The sequence below is a fragment of the Passer domesticus genome, chromosome 2, assembly GCF_036417665.1.
Source record: "Passer domesticus isolate bPasDom1 chromosome 2, bPasDom1.hap1, whole genome shotgun sequence".
NCBI classification, from domain to species: Eukaryota; Metazoa; Chordata; class Aves; order Passeriformes; family Passeridae; genus Passer; species Passer domesticus.
Window position 1 is genome coordinate 100884112 of NC_087475.1, and position 12209 is coordinate 100896320.

The window sequence follows — 12209 nt, forward strand, 5'->3', positions numbered from 1 at the left end:
CACTCCCACAACCTCTCTACCCTGTCCAGATCCCAGACTTGAGTTTATTTTCTTGTTAATGCAAGCACAAACTGCCTTGGGTCTACCTCCTATACATTTTGCAGTCCCACACATTAACAGAGCAAGGCCTTATAAAAAAAAATCTCACCATAATTCTTCTTTGGTTTTTACATTGCACTCTCCTAGTCCCACTGGAGACCCAGAAAGAATCTTACTCTACAGTCATAAGAGGAACAAACACAATTGCTCTTTATCAGGATTTCTCCCTATCAGGATTTTTCCTATAAGGGAAGATCTTCTTTCATATATTCTTTGACATCCAAGCAAAATTTCTAGCTGCTTTAAGCAGCCCAGGACCTCACCCTTGTTTTTTGAAAGAGTGCTGCTGAGAAGCTACAAAGAAGGTCTAAACAACAAATACAAAAGAGACAGTGAGAGAGAAAGAGTAGCTTGAGAAAACATGTGCTACAGCATTTGAAAGCAGAAGTATTTTCTTATGACAGAAGGGCACCAGCCACACTGTGGCACTCAAACAATACCAATAGCAGTTTCAAAGGATATGGGATAACGAAGAACAGGAATTTGGGGGTTCTGTCCTTCAAAATGGGGTAAAAGTTTCCAAAACAAATGTTTTGAAGGCAGAAATGCCCATGCAAACCATTGATAACTCTGCATGCTGAGTGAGAAATAACCATCTGAGAATTTGTTCTGCAGCGTTTATTTTTCTACAAGATTTTTTATATTATAACCAAAACCTAAAGTCAGATACTTAAAATTTCCTTTAGAACTAGATAACTGGTTCCATGATACTGCACTCAGAGTGCCTTAGGAATGGTTATCAATTAAGTGCAACATTAATTAAGTGCACTTGCAGACTCCAAGGGAATCAGGAATGGAAAAGTCATTTGGATTTCAATCCTTTGAGTCCCTCTTCATGCTATTTTTTTTTGTTTAAACTCCAAAAAGATAGAAATTATGGCAGAGATTGTTATTCAAGAAAAAGGCAAACATCCTGAACAATGCAGCAGTTAGTGTTGTGAAGTCCCACTGTTGTATTTGCATATTTCTAAAGCATTTTACAGCAAGGCTGCTATCTATGAAATACAAAGGGTGGTTTTACACAGTCACAGCTATGTAAAGAACATTTTGCTCATACAAATATCACTCCATTACATCCCAAAGGGTAAATGAATGACAGGATAAGGGAAAGAAACAGCTGGGCATCATATGGTGAGATGCAAAATGGCTGGACCACACCACTGAAAACATAAAGTCATTTCAAGAGGACTATGTCCTATCAACCTCTAAACCTCTTCTAGACACAAAGGAAATCAATAACATTATAAACAAAACAAGTGAAGAGCACAAACCACACTCCTTGCAGTATTTTGATACTCAAGAAATTAATGACAAACTGTTTAATGTAAAATGGTGTCCCCATTAAAGAGATTAATGTGACTTAAATAACTCATACAGTACAACGATAGGCTCCAAGGAGAACTATAAAATAGATATTAGCACTCAGGAAAACATGGGAGAAGTATGAAAACTAGCTAGCCCTGGAATGCCAAAAATTGGCTCCTCAGTTACAGTAGTTTGCAAAGTAACAGGAACACCTCATTAGAGAGGTGGTGAGAAAGGAAAATCAGAACCAACAAAGGACCTAAGTTTATAAACAGTGAGTAAAGCAGCAATGGTAATGGCTTCCAGCAGCTTGCACAAATGAGGCCAAGTATTAGTCCTTGTTCACATGTGTTAACTGTTCACAAAGGACCATGAATTCAACTAAATTAGCATTTTTTGTTGGTTCACAGGTTGTGGAGACCTTCCGTGCCATGAAACAGGTTAAGCAAACTAAGGATGACCTGTAATCTGGTCACAGCAAATTTGGAACAGCTACTGTTTTATACATTTTCATTCCTGCTACTATGATGGCTGCCCAAGTGGCATGGTTTCCTTTTACTGCTTTCACAGATAACCCCACTTCCGAACAAATATGTTTGAAAGTGGGATCTGAATACTTCTGGTGAGAACTTTGATACATGTGTATGTTTACAATTTGTGATGTTGTTCAGCACTCTCCATGCTAAATTCCTTGGTTTGTACAAATAGTGTTGAAATACTAATGGAGAGCATTATGACCACTGTAAAACTGTGTTTTGTTTAAAAATATATTAAAATATTTTTATCTGCCTACTTCTGCTTCTAATGAAACTTGATTCAACTGAAATTGGTTGGAACAACCAAATTAGAACTCTTCTTACCAAAATATTTAAATGTCCTCTAATCTATCTTTTCCAAATTCTTTTGTGATGTGCCTTAATCTCAGGAAATAAAAGTCTACACAATAATGTCACCAAAATGGATTTATGAGCAGAGTTGCTATTTTTCACCTTTTTACTTTGTTAAGAGAATGACCCCATGGCAGCAAAACATGGTGGTTTTCAGCATCATATAAAATAACTTGACTTTTTAAGACATAGTCTTCTTAATTTCACTTTGATTACTTAGTAATAAAATATCTAGAAAGAAGGAAAAATAGATACTTTTAAAATATAGCATCATGTAACAATCGTGATATAAAACATTAATAGGAATGATGCTGCATATTATATAGTATAGTGTGGCTTTTTTTCTCAGAGGAAGAATAATAAGTTTATAGGATACAGAAAATTTTATGGGAATGATGGACTTCTATAAACAACTCAAAATCAAGTATTAGCTCTCTGTACATAGCTGTGAAATTACTACTGAATGCTGTTGCTGGGTGTATCTTCTTCCATTCAAAATATAAAAATCTAACCAGTAGAAATGAGCAAATAACTGCTTTTTGTTTGACATAAAATTCTGAAAATATTAGACTGAACCAATTTTCATTTGCCTTTCTCACTTTAGGGGAAAACTGGGGAAAATAAGTATTTTCCTGCACACTCAGCATTGGATTTGAACATTAACAGAACATTACATTCTGCAACAGTTGTACAAAAAGTGAAGAAAAAGCCAAAGGGAGAATCAAAGGGAGAATTTTTTAATCTCAGTACTCCTTTTTTATCTCCCAGCACCAAAACCTCCTCACTTACTTTGTCCACATTTCTCAAGTCTAGTCATTCATTGCCACTTATGTGTTCTCTTCAAATGCCAAAATGTTAGTTTGACTTACAAAACCCCCATTCATATTGCTTAGGAACAGATAATTCAATTTGGATCTGATTTTTAAATATTCAGCTACTGAGCCAAAAATCAGTTGTTAGCACAATACTCAGCAGAGGAAATCTGGGCTGAAGTTAGTAATTTTATTTGATGGAAGACATGACTTGGTGAGAGCTTACACTGGGAAGATGTATGCACTACAAACACATACACACTATATCTGATGAAGAGTGGAAAGACCATCTACAAAGAATAAGAAAATATTTCCATTATCGACTCTGAAGTTATGCACTTGAATCTTAATCTAAGATAAATGTTTCCCATTTAGACAGGAGAATGCTTTTGCACTGATAAGGACAAAAGCTAGTTTCCTAAGTGACCAAAGCTGAACTCACAGCTGTACTATTCAAAGTCTGTATTTTCTTTAATTGTGATTTTATAATCTCACAGGTTAAAAATCAATATGTATTGATTGACTGCCACAATTTGGCAGTCTGGCTTTATGTAGGTTGAGTTTAATATGCTGGCATGCGCTATTTGACTCAGGAGTTAAGATAATTTGTAACAAAGCTCCAAATTCAAGCAATTTTCCTTCATTATGAAATCAGAGCATGTTTTTAAAAATCTGCTTACCAGGTTTAAAAGGTCAGCTGACTTGACTTCCCTTATCACTGTCTCCCCTAGAGTTCAGATTTTATTCACAATTCTGGCATGAGTATTAGCAGGATATGATGTAAAGGTTTCACTCCTATGAACTTATGGAGTCTCTGGAAAGGGCAAAAAACTTTTATGTCTTAAAACTGGAGACTAGCTTGAAGACAGAAAATGAAATGCTGAAATATGCTATAACAAAGGATGTAAAGCTAAACCTGAGCTTTGCAGCTGGTATTTGATACCCTTTTTGCACCAATGTGTCCTCTAACCTGTAATGCCACTCTTTATCAACTTTCTGTTATCAAAACTCCATTCAGTTTTTTGTCAATGTAGGCATATTTTCAAGGATCTGGGTACTATTCTGCCTGTGTCCCCCTAATGAACTTGAGATATCTGCCACCATCCAGATTTCTGCAACCTACTCAATGAAAACAACCCATGTTCCCAGTCTTATCTGAGTCAAAAAGCAAGATGCCTGATCCTATTTCCCTCTAAGCTATTTGTTTTTCTGTCTAGAGCTCTTTTTCTCCAGGGAAGAAAGAAAGTAAGTGGCACTGCGTCACTTACTCCAGCTTCACGCCAATATTGAGCTGAATACTAAGTTCAGCTCCCTGTCACCTCTGTCAGAGAAGTTCAGGAGAAAGCTCCTGCCCATGCTCAGCCTATTTCCTCCCTGGGAAAATATCCATTTGCCTTGGGGCACTTGTCTTCCAAGCACAGGCAGTCTGATGACTCCAGGCAGTCTCATTCTGTAATCAGCCAGTACTTCTGAGGGCTTTCTCACTGCAACGGTCCTCTCCCTATCTAACATTTAATATAATAAACAACTGAGAGAATTTAAAAAAAAAAAGACAAAGGTCTTATTAAAAGAAAGAGGAGGAGAGGAGTAAAAAAGATGAAACCAGAGTCTTCTCAGCAGGATGCATGGACAGAGTTAGAGCAATGGGAACAAAGTGAAATACAGAAAGCTCCATTTAAATGGAGGACAAATATTTTATTTTACTTTAAGGCTGGGCAGACATTGGAAAAGATGCCCAGAGAGGTTGTGGAATTTTCGTCCTTGGATATGTCAAAAACCAACCAGATACAGTTCTAAGCATCTTGCTTTGAATATACAGACTGAATTAGAGACTCCAGAGAGCTCTGTGTCACTCTGGGATTCAGTGACAAAGATGTGTAGGACTGAATGCAGGTGCACAGAAGAAAATATGAGATCCAGAATAAGAATAAATGAAAATACAGATTTAAATTATGCAGAGTGGAGGATAAAAATACACTTTAGGAAGCTGGAGTGGGAAACAGGCAATATAGAGGAAAGAATGAAGAAAAGCGTGGTACAACATCCTACCAGGCAAATCTAGAAGCCCAAGGTACCAATAATTATTTAAACATCTAAGCCAGCATTCTTGCTAAACAGGCATCTTGACCTGGTGGGACTACAAATCTTTGTTTGGGCACTTTTTAGCCTAGCAATCAGTGGATGACAACCCACACACTGGTTAAGTAGATGCTAAGAAACACATTATTAGTGTGAAATGTCTGTAAACCCAGAAGGAATGCCAAATTGCTAAAAGTGACCCTTCCCTCTAAACCTCCTTCTCGAAGTATTTATTATTAATGAACTTCCATTTTTCTGATTCTCACATTGTGCTACTGGAGGTTGGTCTAAGTTTTTATGTTCTAACACAGAGCTCCCATTAGCCATCACCAATCCAACCTTCACTAACTTCCCTCCCTAGCAGTCTGTGAAATCCCCAGTTTGTGAAAGTCAGAGTAGTCCAGGAAAAGGATGGTATGTAAACAAATGAGGAACATGTGTTTGCAAATGGAAAAGTGGATAGTGCAGACAGTGAAATTAGAGCAGCAAGGCATGAGCTAGCAGCTGGGGTAACAGAAGAGTGGGAGGGTTTCCAAGGCATTTAGAGGGAGCTGACAAGGGAGCAAGAGGTAAAACTCTAGATGATCACAGTATTTCCCAGATCCAGGCAGGCCTGGATTTTTATTTTTTTTTTCTCTTTGATGCAGCCAATATGGATTTTTCTGTCTTCTAGTGGGTATTTATTTAATTTAAAAAGCAGTCATATGGGAACAATAACCCCTCTGTTCCCAACAGCAGGACCATAATGGCAGGTGGTTGCAATGATGGGCTGAGAAGCATGGAAAGAATAAAAGGCAGCACCTGCCTGGCTGAAATATTGTTTCTACTTTTTAATTTCCATGCATATTGAATATGTTTTTTAAGGGCACGCTCATGGTGAATATGCTTTAGTAATTAAAAAGCAGTCCTAAAGCATAATTAATAGGTTTCTGAGGGGCTAATATCAGTATATCCCTCTAAACCTCACTTAGAAGGAAACTCTGAGCATGTGCACTGAAAGAAAAGCATGGAGCATATTTTCTGCTTTATGTACCCTTTTAACAATATAGATGGTCCTAAAGAAGTGCTTATTCATTGTCTGTTTAACATCTGACTAGAGCATACAAACTCGGACTCTGGTTTCTACTTAGCCAACATTCAGATAAGTTGTATACAACATAAAAGAGCAAGTCTGGCTTCATAGCACTTTTCCTCTCTTGGTATCAGAGAGCTCTTGGAGGGAGGGCAATGTCACAATCCCAATTTAAAGGGAGAAAAAACAAGGCACATAAAAGCTGAGTATTGACACTAAAATCAAAGAGCAAGCCAGGGCTAGAGTAAGCAGCAGGACCCAGATCTCCTGACTCCCAGGCTTCACCCTCCCACATTTCCTTTATCAGCTTAAATCTGTGAACTTCCCTACACAGGTTGCCAGGAACCACTCAGGGTTTGTAAGCTTTTAATGGATTAATTAGCACCAAAGCATTTTTTCTTCTGTGGTCTAGACATAGAAATATCCAGATTTTGTTTCCCTTGAAAGGCAGCCCATCCTGGAATCTGCACTCAATCATCCATTTCCATGTTTTTCTAGGGCCAGATGGGGCTAAATATGATTTGAAGATTTTTTTCCCCCTTTCCTTTCTTTAATGTTTCTTGTAATTTCTTTCACTGACTACCAGCTTGTTTGTTTTGTTTTGAGGATGATGCCAACAGCAAAATTAAAAATTGCAATTTCCAAGGTAGAGAAATTAGAGGATGATGGATTATCTGTTGCCAAGAAAAAGTAATAATTTCTGGGCCTAACAAATAAGCCTGAAAATAAAGAAGGGATTATTAACTGTTATGTAATTTCAATAGGACAAAAGCAGAGGGAACTTTCAAGAGACTGCCCTATTTTTAATTTTTTTTTAACACTCTGGAGACTATGGATCATATTGTTCATTTAGGCATGCAGCTGTAAGTATCTGGTTCTTCCTACTCCAGTTGAATTACCCCAGATATCTCTGGTGTACCAAAACACGAACTCCCTTTTACCAGTCTCTCCTATGTGTACATGCTTTCAGGCAAATACTGTATTATATGTCTGGACCACAGCCAGGCATCATGGAATCAGGTTTGAATTTTCCCAGAGGGCAGGGGCTTCCTGTTTGTGGGGTTTTCCCTCCAAATTTAGTGGTCCAAATCCACATACTTCAAAATGTGTTTAAGTACCAACTCTAATCTAGTTGTCACTATTATTCAATTTATATCTAAATATTTTTATTTTAATTTCGAAATACAAATTGTAAGCACATTCCTGAAGTAGTTTTGCTGGTATATATACACTAAATACATAACAGCCAGTTTGAAAAAAAGGTGTCACTGACAGTCATTTGTGATTAGCTGTGCAAATGTTTCCTTGTGTTCCCATTAGATAAAATGTTCCAATCCATACTTCTAAACTGTGTATGCCACACCGCACAACTTCATGTTCTCTTCTCCCTACACTGCATGTCACCACCTGCTATAAAGTGATGAACTCCACTTGTTTCATTTCTTTTAGTCATAGACACACTGTCAAATACCTTCTACCTGTCATTTTACCAGCACACAGGAAAGCACAAGCAAGGAGCATGTCAGAGGTGCTTGACCAAGACAATGGCACAGAGCATGGGTGTGTTTGGGTTTGTTTCTTTTTTTAAATCAGCTACGCATTTGTTAACACAAATTGAGGTCTGGATTTATTAATACGATTTTCTCTGTTTATATGTCAAACCTGGATAAAATAAGCACTGCCAGAAGCAAATTACTTTCATGTACTACAATATGAATGTACAGTATTAAAACTCCCTATGGACACAAAAGCCTTGGGAACTTCACTCATATTTATTGGAGATAAATATCATATTTTCTTCCTATCAAGATCAAGTTTATGAATGCTGACATGCAATAGTGATGTCTAAATCCTTAAAATGTCTTGAATGGTAAAACTTCAATGGTAAAGCAAGTATCAATATGATCAATTTTTATTTAAGAAATTTTTTTTAAATGAAAACTTACTATTTTACCACTAAAATAGTAAGATAAATGTTTAGAAATGTAGTTAATTTTAGCCTTCAGGGTCTGCCAAGGCTTAATTCCAGGTCATTGCTAGTGTTACTGCCATGACTACAGTGGTGTAAAGCTACAGCAGTGAAGTGCCAAATGAAAGCCAAAAAGCCAAAGGAGTTACCCAGCAATAAAAAGCATTTAATTTTATGGTTCTGCATCCCAATCTCATTTGTAAAGACAACCCCCAACTACCTCCCTTATGATTCCTTTCTAGTCAGACTCCCAGTCCATCCTATTAAAAAAATAAATAACTAACAATGCAATGGTCAAAGACCACCTAGAAAAGACAAGTATTTCAGATAACATTTTGCACAACTCTGACTATTGTCAGTGTTATCTACATGTAAGCCAGGAAACTAGGCTTTCAGCTGGACTGATTTTGATTTCACATGTTTTTGTACCTCCCTGTCATATTTTTCCCTCCTATCTTTTATTTACTAAGATTGCATTTCTATAGGCAAGAACACACCATACTTAGCATATTGGGCTCCAGTCTCATTGGTGAGCATTGGCTGCTGGATTGGTAAGGCCTAGATTAGGGCTTCACTTGCAGGTTCACTTGCCTACCCTATTTGAGCTGGTGTGGATGAGCAAGAGCAAGAGCGTGAGCAAGAAACAAGGGCATAGCTACAGCACAGCTCAGACAGAACCAAGGGCAAACCCCTCTGCTTAGGAGCAGCTCCTGAGAAAAGCAGCCAAAAGCACATCAGAGCTTCTCTTGGATTCAAGGCCAGCTGTGGACGCTACACAAAGGAAGAGGAAGAGGAAGAGGAAGAGGAAGAGGAAGAGGAAGAGGAAGAGGAAGAGGAAGAGGAAGAGGAAGAGGAAGAGGAAGAGGAAGAGGAAGAGGAAGAGGAAGAGGAAGAGGAAGAGGAAGAGGAAGAGGAAGAGGAAGAGGAAGAGGAAGTCCTGTTGCCATGCTATGGTTAGTGTCAGGGCTTGTTCAGGCCTTGCCTGGGAAGAAGAGTTGTGACCCATATCAAATTGCCAAAATGACTGCTGAAGAGCAGGAGATCCTGCTCCTGCAAAAACTGGGACATAAGAGATTTAGCAGAAGCACATGCTGTCCTGCATATCCCATCTCCTCCTCTATCATTCTCAGAAGCCTGTTAACCTCTCAGGGCTTTAGCATGGCCAAAATATGCAGCAAGAAAATGGACTTTGCTCTTCTAAGTATTTTGCCTGTGTCTGCACGGTTCATTTCCCTCACTAGTTCATTCCTTGAAGTCATTCCCCAGGACTCCAAACCTAGCACCCATCTTCTGGTACAGGAACTCATAATTCTGTTCATTTAGATGTTCTTTCCTTATTTCTGTCACCTTGACTAGTCAGGTAATTCCTTCATACCACTTCTATATCTTAATATAATTCACTTATTTCCTTGCTCATCTCCCTATTTACTCCCATTTCCTGTCATAGGCCCTATTTTTAATGTTTCTTTTGCCAAACCTTAAGGTGCAAAATTGTCTGAGCAGAAATATAATTTAGGAAAATTAAACTGCTACATACAAGTTAGGCCTTTTCAGAGTCCATGCAAATTGTTTTCTCTAAGAGGCTTATAACTTGACCATATGTGCCCAGCACTGAGTGAAAGAATTTAAGTTATGTCACTGACATGAAGCTTTCCCCCTGCTTTCAGCCTCATCACTCAGAAAAAGGCACATTGTCTGTGCCTTAAAGCACTGGAGTTCTAGAGCCTTTCGACAGAAAGTTTGCCACATCTTTTAAGACATAGTCAGAACCAACATATTTTCCTCCAGTCTTATTTTTGGAAATGGTTGAACTCAGTTTTCCAAAATAATCAGCCTCGGGTAGACACCTGACATGCAAAATTTCAGCCTAAACTGTCTGAGTTCAACAACATTATAAAGCAAGGAAAAGAAAAGCCAGGTTTTATCGTGGGAATATGGGAGGCAGACAGACAATCCCAATCCCACCTGTGACATGGTGACAGCTGGCATCATCATTATCTGTCTTACCATTGGTTATCAAGTAATTTCTATGATAATATATTAACCTCATAAAATATTGGTCTTTTGGGCCAAAATCTTCCATGCTTAGTATTTGGCCAAAGGCAATTTTTTTCTGGAGTACTTTTAGGAAAAACAAAACAAAACAAAAAATCTACTGAGACACTTCTGAGATATGTGTGTGAGAAACACAGTATGTATTAGATACAATACATATCAATACAATACAAAATATATTGAACATTTTGACCATTGTTACAAAGTTTTTCCAGATCAACTGTTCCAGGATGGCTAAACAACTGTCCCAGATTGCAAGGCAAGATGTATTCTATTTGCCATCTCTTAGAGGTGTGGCAGTTATCTTCTGTTAAATGGGCAGCTTTTCTTACCTCTTCCACAACCAATCCTCCGGGGAGACATCTGCTGATAATAGGCTATTGAATATCACTGCATGACTGATAAGAATTACAGCAACCCCTTGTGAGATGCTCTGCCCAGAGGGAGGAGCCAAACATTCCTAACTGGACGTAATCTGAGATCCTGGGACAGCAAGACAGCCTTTCCACTGGATTCCCAGAGGAACAGCTGCACCTTCCACAGGATCTTCAGAGGAAGACTACACCCTTTCTACAGGGTCACTGCTCTAACAGAACCACACTGCTACTCCAGGAGGACTGCTGCCACAATTCCAATTGGACTGCTACCAACACCCTGACCAACAGAGTGTCAGGTTGTATTCTGACTCTGTCAGTGTTGTTTTGATTTACTGCATTGTTTATTTTATTTATTTTTATTTTCTTCCCTAATAAACAACTGTTATTCCTGATCCCATATCTTTGCCTGAAAGCCCCCCTTAATTTCAAATTTATAACAATTTGGAGGGAGGGCGTTTACATTTTCCATTTCAGGGGAGGCTCCTGCCTTCCTTAAGCAGACACCTGTCTTTCCAAACCAAGACAACAACAAAACATAAAAATTGGCATTTGAATAGCCTGTAATGAACAGTTCTTGTCTGGATAAACTGGGAGGAGGAGGAAAGAGGAGAAAGATCACCTCATATGGCTTGTCCCACCAAAACCTTGAAGACCAACATAAGGGAGTTTTCTGCAATTTCTGAAATTCATATTTTGTGTGTAAACCCACTGTTGCCTCCCCTTTGCCACTAAGTGCAAATGAATTCACACCCTGGGTCACTCTTCTGAGCACCAACTGAATTTCCACTGTTTAACAAATTCCTGGAGCCTGCATTCATACATTGGTGATGATTATAAATATGTTACCACAGGTTGCTGTCTCTGATATTTATACCTAGAGGACAGGCTTACCAGACATTCCTCCAATCAATCACTGAGAAGATTTTTTACCAACAAACGAGTGCCTCACTCTCTGCTTGGCATGTTGGCTGTGAGCACTGTGGGACCAGGGACATACCTTTCAACTGCTATCATTATCTTAAGTTGCTAGCTACTTGTTGGTATCTTAGACCAATGTTACTATTTTTCCTTTAAATCTCACCAAGCCTTCTTTAGAAGTGCCCACTTTACATAAATTGAAACAGTCTTATCAAATCTCTACTTTTGCCCCTTTCAGGCTGGTACCCCTTGTTGCCACTATTTCAAACATGATCTGGTATGACTTTGAAGCAGGAAATTTGGATTACTAAAACTGTTATATTGTTTCATCTCCAGAAAGAACAAAAAATATTTGATAACTCAATGCCATTTCTCTCAGTTCTGTGAAAAAAAACCCCATTCTCCCAGAATCTTCAGTGTTTTCCCTCCACTCTTTTAACTAATAAATATTGTCTAATAGATTGCTTTTTTCCAATCTTGAAGACATTTTGAGGCAGGATACAAAATCTTGAGTGCAATCACACAGAACAACAATACAGAATAACCAGAGGATCAGGCATGGGTTTAGGAGAGGCAGGTCCTGCTCAACTTTACCTAATCTCCTTCTATGACTTACTGGATGAGGGAAAGGCTGTG

General features: G+C 38.4%; 1 long non-coding RNA gene across 1 annotated transcript; it reads left to right on the top strand.

Annotated features, from left to right (window-relative positions):
* Positions 1-8613: 8613 nt before the first annotated feature.
* LOC135295565 (uncharacterized) lies at positions 8614-11054 on the top strand. The gene is made up of 2 exons (XR_010357689.1): positions 8614-9176; positions 9891-11054. It is a non-coding gene; the product is annotated as an uncharacterized LOC135295565 (long non-coding RNA).
* Positions 11055-12209: the final 1155 nt, after the last annotated feature.